This window comes from Sorex fumeus, unplaced genomic scaffold (assembly GCF_029834395.1).
Source record: "Sorex fumeus unplaced genomic scaffold, SorFum_2.1 ptg000072l, whole genome shotgun sequence".
Lineage (NCBI taxonomy): Eukaryota > Metazoa > Chordata > Mammalia > Eulipotyphla > Soricidae > Sorex > Sorex fumeus.
Genome location: NW_026606129.1, coordinates 12,804,338 through 12,812,248, shown reverse-complemented (window position 1 = coordinate 12,812,248; position 7,911 = coordinate 12,804,338). Strand labels below are relative to the sequence as shown.

The following is a 7,911-nucleotide window of genomic DNA, read 5'->3' as shown; positions in this document are numbered from 1 at the left end:
TGGGGGGGGGGAGGGTGGGAGACCATTAGCAGTGCCAGGAATTCAAACCAGTGTTGTGGCCCCAAGCCAGGTAAGTGTCTTTTATTATTATTATTATTTATTGAATCACCGTGAGAACAGTCACAAAGCCTTTCAGTTCAAGTCTTGGTTGGTCATACAATGATCAAACACCCGTCCCTTCACCAGTGCACATTTTCCACCACCAAGAACCCCAGTATACCCTCCCTCCCACCCACCCCCCGCCTGTGTGGCAGATTTCCACTTTCTCTCTCTCTACATTAATCACATTCAATATTACGACAAAAGACCCAACATTATTATTTGGAATTTTCCCCAACATTCAGACCTGCCAAAAAGACATCATTAGATCATTTGTTTTCTATTGCTGATTATGAAGAGCATACGATGTTGTGTGGTCATAATAGCGGCCACGCAAATTTGTATTTCTGATATTTTAGTAATAAACCTAGAGGGATTACCGCCAAAAGCCCCTGGGTTCTGAGATTGGTTTGTGTGCCTCTGGGATTATGGTCGTTCAGAAGCCAGAGGAGGCGTTTGAGAGTGGCAACCCGGAGCATTGTCATGGTGGGGAGCAGGACCGATTCCAACCCCCCATCCCACAAGGCCCCACGTGCTTCATCAATGCAGTCTCATACCTAAGCCAGGTAAGTGTCTTAACCTTTGTGCTACCCTTCCAGCCCATATTACTCCAGTTGGATCTCCAGCAAAAATAAATAAATAAATAACCAAATTATTGTTGTTTGGGCCATTAAGTCTTGGGGTGATTCCTTCCATGGCAGCAGCTTGCAGATACAGTGGAGAGAACCCTCCCCACTGGATGAATTTGGGTACCCTGTGCTGAGACCAGCCCAGAACAGAGTCTTATTGGGAGAGAGTGGCCGAGAGTTTGTCCCCCCCTTTCCCTAGCAAATCTTTCTAGATCCCACCCCCTCCAAAATGGGGGTGTGCCCTGACCTGTGGATCTCTCTGATGTGCCTACAGCCCCTTGGCTCATCCCACTTCCTATGAGTCTCCTGTGTCCCCACCCCCCACCTGGAGGGCTTCTGATCCCTGGTTTTATGGGTGGGTCCAAGCTAGGCATCCGGGCCCCTTATAAGGAGACCATAATTCTGGCTATGGTCAGAGATAGAGACCGGAGGATGGACAGAAGTTCAGAGAAGCCCAGTGTTGCTGGCTCTAAAGGTGGAGAATGGGGCCATAAGCCTAGGAATGCTGGCAGACTCTAGGAGCTGGGAAGGGGCGATGATGATGGTCCCCTAAAGCCTTCAGAGGGAACACCGCCCTGCAGACACCGTGCTCTGGACTCGGAGACACCATGTCAGACTCCTAGTCTACAGAACATGGGGATAAATCTGTGTTGTCTAGAGCACCTGGCATTGTGGTCATTGGCTACAGCTGCAATAGGAAATGACTGTGGCTCTCTGAACCCCAAGTTCAATAGAGATCAGCTGCCAGCCACTCCCACCCACCTACCCTCTCCCCTGCGTGTCTGGTAATGCACCATTTTATAATCTGTAAATTCTTCAGTGCATGTGTGACAAGGCCAAATTTGCCCCTGGTCTTCCAACCCTTCCAGCGATGAAAAAGATCTTGAGTCCCCTCTATAGAGCCCACTCACTTCCCTCTCCTCATTTTATTTATATATTTGTTTATTTTGCTTTTTGAGTTAAGAGAATGTCTAGGGTCGGAATGGTAGTACAGTGGGTAAGGTGTTTGCTTTGCATGCCTTTCATAAGGTCCCCTAAACACTGTCAGGAGTGATCCCTGAGTGCAGAGTAACCCCTGAGCATCACCAGGTGTGCTCCCCAACCCCAACAAAAAAGAGAAGAGTCCAGAAGAAATTTTAAGCTGCCCAGCCTACTTTGAATCCAGGAGTGGACATGAGACTAAGTGTAACCAGTAAGAAATGACCAGACATACCAAGAAGTAACAGTATGTCTAAAACTCAATGGTGAATGACTTTGCTAGTCACATTGCTTTAATTTTAAAAAAAAATTTTTTTAATAGGGATTCGGGAACTGCTGAAATGCCCTTCAAAGGAAAGTGACCCTGCTAAGGTTGGTCAAGGAGGAAATGGAGGTGTGCAGGGGTGCTGGACAGCTTCGCTGAGTGGAGAAATGCAACCAAGAAAGCTTCCTCTACACACCCTATTACATAAGAAAATGCTGGCCTTCGAGGTATGAATCACTTGGTTTTGAGTGTTTTTGTTTTGGGTTTTTTTTTTTGGCTTGTTTTGGTTTTGGGCCACACCCGGTGGTGCTCTGGGTTTACTCCTGGCTCTGCTCTCAGGGATCACTCTTGGTGGTGCTCAGGGGCTCATATGGGATCCCAGGGATCAAACCCTGATCGGCTGCGTACAAGGCAAATGCCTTAACCGCGGTGAGCCACTTGGAACCAGATTTCTAGTACTTGCAAACCCCACCCCACCCCAAAGCCTACTAGGGGTCCCTCCTCAGGTTAAGGCCCCCTGTGCTCCTGCAGACACAGCTCCTCAGCCAAGTCCTGTCCCCAGCCCACCCTCTCCCGTCTGGCAGGCCGAGACAGAGAGCCCCAGCCTCCCCACCCTGCCCAGCGCCAGGCGTTATCAGGCATCTCGCAGGCCATTAAGCTGGATGTGAGCTATTAAATGCTTGGAGACTCTCTCCTCTTATCAGCAGAATAAGCTAATATATATAACAGTCCCTCTTATGAGATCTGTGTGGGAATCAAATCAGATAATGGATTATTTGTAGAGTTTGTTTTATGTCGGTTTATCCTCCTAGAAAGTGAGTTCTCGAGGGCAAAACAGTGACCACAATATCTATATAATCCCAGAATCTGTGACAGGGTCTCACGCCAAGCGGATACTCAGTGAATATTTACAGGTGAGTTCTGGCCGGGATCAGTTGGCATGGTGGTTATCTGGGGGCATGCTATTGGTTCAGGAGCAGCTAAAGGCAAGCCAATGGGGCCAAGCAAAGAAAATCCCAGGATTTTTTGCTCAGGCAGTTGAAAATAAGATTCATTTCCCCAAACACTTCAACTGGGGAGGGTATTAGTTCAGATCTAGACAGCTAACTCACCGCATAAGGGAAGAGACTGCGTGAGACCAGGCTCCCCAAGGAAAGAAAAAACAGGTAGGACCTTGGTGACACCACTGAATCCCCAGTGATGGGGCCGACACCAAGCCATCCCTGAAGACTGATGTTTCTTTGCAGTTTACAAGAAGCAATCCTTCTTCCTCCTTCTCTCTCTCTCTCTCTCTCTCTCTCTCTCTCTCTCTCTCTCTCTCTGTGTCTGTCTCTCTGTTCCTCCCTCTCTCTCTCTCCCTCCCCTTGTCCCTTCCCCCCTACCTCTCCTCCCTCTCTCTCTCCCTCTGTCTCCCTCCCTTTTTCTCTTCCTCTCCCTCTCTCCCTCCCTCTCTCTCATGCTGCTGATCAGACCCAGCTAGAGCACAGGCAAGGCAAGTGTTCTATTGCTGAGAGACCTCCTGGACCCGCCTCCTTCTCTTTTAAGACATTCTGTAATTTTCAACTGTCCTAAATGACTAACAAAACACACTGGGAATGGGTCTGCCCTATAGGACTGTAAGAAGTCTTTCCTGCTGGAAGGTTTGGCTCTGCCAGATGTGGTGCCGCTGCCCCGATGCTGTGCTGTCCACCTGGGGGAATGGGTCTCCCTGTTCCAGAGTCCTTCCAGAGATCCTGGATCCAAAGGAGAGCAAGTTGGTGTGTTGATTCCCAGCCCAACCTGAGAATCCTGCCGTGAAAGCCTCGTCTACTCCTGCCAGTCTTTCCCTCTTCTCTAATGGCCAACCAAATGCTTTCGCTGTTTGTTTGTTTGTTTGTTTGTTTGTGTCACACCCAGCGATGCTCAGGGCTGACTCCTGGCTCTGCACTCAGGAATCACTCCTGATGGTGGTCAGGAAATCACATGGGATGCCAAAGAGTGAACCTGGGTTAGCCACTGTACTATCACTTCAGTCCATTTAAGGTGTGTGTGTGTGTGTGTGTGTGTGTGTGTGTGTGTGTGTGTTTTGGGGCCACACCAGTGGTGCTCAGGGCTTACTCCTTCCTCTGCACAAAGGGACCAGTCCTGGTGGGCTCAAGGGACCATAAAGGGTGTCAGGGATGGAAACTGGGTCTGCCACATGCATACCCTACCCACTATACTATCGCTCCAGATCCCCACTTCTCTCCTCAACCAGAAGAGCCTTTGGGTAGCAGGGGTGGGATTAAGGTGGCCAATGGCTGTACCAGCAAGGGTGACCTGGAGAAGGTGACCTGAAACTGGCCACGCCTAGGAGCAGGGATGCTGTCACACAGGAGCCGTTCCTGAGCCTGGTCCACCCGTGCCGAGGATGGTGACTGCGGTCACCTGCTCTCCTGGGCCAACCCACGGTAAAGCCAAGACGGGGAAAGCAGGATTGACCTGGCAGGGGGAAAAAGGGGATCTCAGGCAGTGAGTGCAGAAACTCGGCTGAGCTACGAGGGACAATAGGGCGGGGATAGCCCTTGGGGGAACCTTGAGTGGGAATGATCCTCATCCAAGGCGCTGTCCCCCCAGGAGAGACGCTTTGGTCAGCTCCAAGCAGAATCTGGAGAGGGACGGGCTGAGGTCCGTGAGACACACCCCAGTATCCACTCGGCTCTCAGAGGCCCCTGAAGTCCTTCCAGGAAGCACGCCTGCTCTTCTCTTCGTATCTCTCCTGCTGGGATGCTGCCTCTGGGACCCCCATCCCTGCTAAGTCACGGTGCATCCCCCCATCCTTCGATAAGGCACCCAAAGATCTAGGGCAGGAACAGAGGCAACTTCAGGAGTTCTTGTGCCCCCGACAGTCCCTCGCAGCTGACCTGGGTGAGAAGTAGGGAATGCAGGAAAAGATTCTGTGTCTCCTTTGTCAGCAATGAACCCCACTCTCTCCTCCTAATCATGCCATGGGTCACCCCTGCCCGGGAGCTCACCCTCCTCCATTCTCACCTCCCCAAAGGCACTTGGGGCCTCCGCCATTGGGGTGATGGAGAGAGCCCGCTCTAAGGGAACTTTTGGGGCACATCTTCACTCGAGCCATGAGGGTCTCTCGGTCGACCAGGCCTTCTCCCCCCTCTCTGGATTTCTTGACTCCCGTTTCTGACTGGAAGGTAGTGGGGACCCCCTCCCCAACGCAGGGAGCATGCATGTGACCTAGGGGACAGGTGCCCCGTGGGCCGCAGGTCCCTAGGAGGCTTGTCGGTTAGGTCTCACTCTCAGACTTCCTCCGGCCTGGGTGGGGGGACCTGGCAGTGCCAGCCACCACGTGTGGCACGGTGGGCTGGGTTGCAAAACATATCCGGCATGGCAGTTGGTGACAGGTTATGCAATCGCCACCAACTTACGGAAACCACCCTGAAGGACTCCTTGGCAGGAACGGCGCCTGGCTGTGCCGGCCTGGCCACAGGCTCCGGGTCCGTGTCGGCCATCTGGAGGGGGTGGCCTGGGCGGTGGCATGTCAAGAACTATGACAGCTGTCCCCAGAAATCACCTGGGTGCAGAGACTCACGGGCCCAGCATCTTGGCTACTTATCCCCAGAGGGCCTCAGGGTGCCCCACATTTGACAGCCTCCGGGAAGGCTGGGGTGGGTTGTCAGGGGGTCCATAACCTTCCCCCACCCCACCGAGGCCCCCCCTTGGGAGGTTCTACCTTTATGAAGGGTGGGGCTACCCTGGGGCCCCCCTTTTCAAAGGACCCTGGAGCCGGGGAGCCTGGAGAAGGATCAGGTATTGACCCTGGCACTGGCCTTCGAAGTCTCAGCTGGGCTGTTACCAGGTGGGAGAAGCAGGTGGCATTTGGGCCACGAAACACAAAGTTGGGGCAGATGGGGAAGCCTTGAGGGGGCAGAGTTCTGCTCCCCCCACATAAAGGACCTCATTTTTCAAGCCCCCTCAATAGGGAGGATGGGGTGACAATAGGGAGGAATGAATAGCCGCCTCCTGGGGGATGTCAGAGGCCCCTCTACTACTCTGCTGGCAGGTGCGACCCCCACATAGAGCTGTCACTGGCCATTCCCAAGGGAGACTGATGGGGGGACATTTTCAAATTAAGCAGGGAGTGAAATGAGGAATAGACATCCTTCCTTCCCCGGCCAAAAAAAAAAAAAACCCTGCTCCCCTGACCAACATCCCCCCCCCCCCCACATCTTCCTTTACTGGGGAAGGGATACAAACAGGCTTTGCCATCAAACCCACCCGGCACTGTCCCGCGATGTCGCCGGCTTTCTCAAAGCCTGCGTGTCTCCAAAGGCTTCCATGAGGTAAAGGGCAGGGTGGCCCATGGCACCGCATGGACTGGTCCCTCCACAGTTTCATTTCAATCTCAGCACCTGGCAGCATGAAATCTTCCAATGGAAATGCACATCGAACGCTCACCACCTCCAAGAGCAGCCTCCATTGGCACCGGGTTGGCACACCCCCTTGGAGCAGTTGGCACCTGACTCTGGCTACATGTAGCCCCGGGGTGGGGGTCATGGGAGGTTATCCTACTTTGCTTAGCATTCTGCACACTGAATTTTTTTTCACTTGATAATTTATCTCACACCCTCTCAGGATGGACCTCACCAAGATATAATCTGCTGAAAATTTGGGTATGCGGGTTTTGTGACTGAAATCTCCAGGCTTTCTCGGGGTCGGGATGGGCTACCTCCCCCCACCTTCCTGCACTTCCAGAAGCCTCAGCAATCATACCCTAACCCCAAACCGGCTACCTAACTGAAAAGCTACTCCAGCCTTACCATCCTGATAAAAATACGAAATGCCCTGAACAAACACCATGACCTCTTGGCACCTGTACTGCAAACCATAATGCACAAAAGGAAAAGGAGAGAGAGAGAGAGAGAGAGAGAGAGAGAGAGAGAGAGAGAGAAGGAAAGTGTCTCCCATAGAGGGAGGCTGGGGGGGTGGTTGTTGGGGGACGGTGGGAGGGAAACAGGGGACATTGGTGGTGGAAAATGTACACTGGTGGAGGGATGGGTGCTGGATCATTGTATGACTGAAACCCAATTCAATCAGCTTAATCAATGGTTGTATAAATAGCATTAGTCGTACATTAGCACTGTAGCACTGTCCTCCTGTTGTTCATTGATTTGCTCAAGCAGCCACCAGTAATGTCTCCATTGTGAGACTTGTTGTTACTGTTTTTGGCATATCGAATACGCCACAGGGAGCTTGCCAGGCTCTCCAAGAGGGACAGCCGCGTGCAAGGCAAACGCCCTACCTGCTGTGCTATTGCTCGGCCCTACCCCTACATTTGAAAAAAATAATAATTTATCTCGGCTCAGAGCTGGCCAAGTGGAGGGAGTCCAAGATGACAAAGGTGGAGACACAAAAGTAACTGCAGAGTCAGTGAGGAGTGCGGGGAGTCATAGTGGTGAACCCGGAAGGCACCCCAGGCAACCCCCCACCACACAGCATGCCACTCTGATACACAACTGCACCGTGGAGTACTGTGGAGGAACTTGACCCCCAGAATGACCTCACTTTCCTTCACATTCATTCCAAGAACAAATGAAATTATGGGTGTACCAGATAAAGGCTGTTTCCTGATCAGGATTCAGAATCCAACTGAATAAGCCATCTCCCGGCTTCCTGCAGCATTCCTTAATTTAATGTCCCCCGCGAATCTTGTTCATCACGTCAACCGACTGGCACTTGGAAATCAACTTAGAGCCTATGCAGTCGTGTGGCCAGCCCACGCATGCCATCGCCCCTCAGTTCCTGGAAGGGCCCTCCTCTCTCTCTCATTCTGGTTTCCAGTAGCACTTGTGAGAAACCCCTGCCTTGCTTCCTTCTGACCTTCAGTTCATTTGCTTTTCCTTTTATTTAAAAGATCCAATGCTTAAAAGTAATGATAATAATAATTTATCTCAGGGTGCACAT

At 51.9% G+C, this 7,911-nt stretch overlaps 1 pseudogene; it reads left to right on the top strand.

The window, feature by feature from the left end:
* The first annotated feature begins 7,339 nt into the window (after positions 1–7,339).
* Positions 7,340–7,694, top strand: LOC130037328 (dynein light chain roadblock-type 1-like; annotated as a pseudogene).
* Positions 7,695–7,911: the final 217 nt, after the last annotated feature.